Source organism: Myotis davidii, unplaced genomic scaffold (assembly GCF_000327345.1).
Source record: "Myotis davidii unplaced genomic scaffold, ASM32734v1 scaffold1132, whole genome shotgun sequence".
In the NCBI taxonomy this organism is placed as follows: domain Eukaryota; kingdom Metazoa; phylum Chordata; class Mammalia; order Chiroptera; family Vespertilionidae; genus Myotis; species Myotis davidii.
In genome coordinates this window covers 43,751-45,544 of record NW_006283998.1, presented here as the reverse complement: position 1 = coordinate 45,544, position 1,794 = coordinate 43,751, and positions in this window count along the sequence as shown.

The following is a 1,794-nucleotide window of genomic DNA, read 5'->3' as shown; positions in this document are numbered from 1 at the left end:
GGACAGGAAAATGCAGGTGGAAATGGTGTCTGGAACTTCTTCCCTGGAACCCAGATTAGCAAGGTATTGTTGTTTGGAGAGTTTTTTTTTCTTTGTCTGACTAGCCTCTCATTGGGGAAAAGAGGGAGAGTGGTGCAAACTGCTGGGGCATGGCTCTATCTGCGCTGAGGGCAAATAATCTGAGTAGCCAGTGTTGTAATGAGGGCAACGTGTTTAGTGAGGAAGACACAGGCTTTTTTGAGGTAGTTAGCTGGTGTGCTGAGGACAGGATGGCTGGCATTTGGGGACTTGAAGGAAAAAAAGTATCTCCTCAGAAGACAGTGGAGCAGCTCTGAGGGAGAAGGGAGAGGGTAGAATTAAGAGCTTCACTTCTCGCTCAGCTCTGGGGGCTGAGTGTTGTGAGGTAGGGAGAAGATATGCCAAAGATCATAAGATGCTCTGTACAGATCTCAGAGCTGAAGCTTACTGATGCTGGCTTCAAAGTATTCACAAAATCTCTCTTGAACACCATGCTATGAGTTCTTGCTAATAATCAAACCCTGAGCAAGGCAAGAGTGTCTTTCCAAAGTGAAACCCCCAAATGTAGATTGGATCTTTTTCTCCAGAAGTCAGGGCTAGGCCTCTCCATTCCCAAGGCTATGTCACTTTTCCATTTCATCTGGTTTCATAATGTTGTGATTAAAAGCAGAGTCTCTGCTTGGGTTCAAATTCTAGCCCTGTCAGTTTCTGTTACTTTTCTTCTCTGTGACTAAGTTTTCTCATCCCTAGAATGGTTATAATGAGAGAATCTGCCTCTTAAGAATTATTGTGAGGAGTTGTACTATAGGTCATAAACTTAGAACAGAGCCTGTATAAATATACTAACTAGAGGCCTAGTGCATGAATTCATGCATGGGAAGGGTCCCTCTTGGCTGATCGGGGCCATCTTACCCAGTCCCAATCAGGGCTGGCCAGCAGTGGGGAAGAACCATGGGAGGTTGGCTGGCCACGGGAGGTTGGCTGTGGGAGCGCATTGACCACCAGGGGGAAGCTTCTGCATTGAGCATCTGCCCCCTGGTTGTCAGTGTGCATCACAGCTACCGGCTGGTCATCTGGTCATCCAGTCGCTTAAGCTTTTATATATATATATATCAATAAATGTTATGATTTGGATCCTAATTCATTATCCAATTTAGTCATAGACCTTCCCTGCTTTGTGTCTTCTCTTAATGTCCCTAATTAAGGCACTGAAAAACTAATTTTGGCACTAAAAGGAATCTCCCCTTCCTTTCCTATCAGCCTCCTATTAAGCTCTCTGACCCATTCTTTTATACAATTCATAAAAAAAATCTCAAATCTGTTTACTTCTTGCCAACTCTAAAACCTTCACTCTGGAGTAAGCCACTGTCAATCTTGCCTGGAGCATTCATTGCAGGAGGCTCCTGATTGATTTATATGATTCTACTCTTGTCCACCTACAGTTCATTTTTCACATAGCAGCTGGGGTATTCCCTTCAAAATTCACATCTGATCATGTTACTCTTCACTTAAAACCATTCAGTAGCTTTACACTTTTCTTAAGATAAAAATTTAAGTCCTTAATATGGCTTATCACATGCTGAACTGTCTGACCCTGCTTATCTTTTCAGAATTTTGTCCTACCACTCACTCCCCAGTCATTATGCCTTACCCACACTGGCCTTCTTTTAATTCTTTACACATACTAAGGTTTTTTATACCTCAGGACCTTTGCATAAGCTGTTTCCTGTACAGAAAATATGTCTCCTACCCATCCCTTCATCTCCATTAATCCAT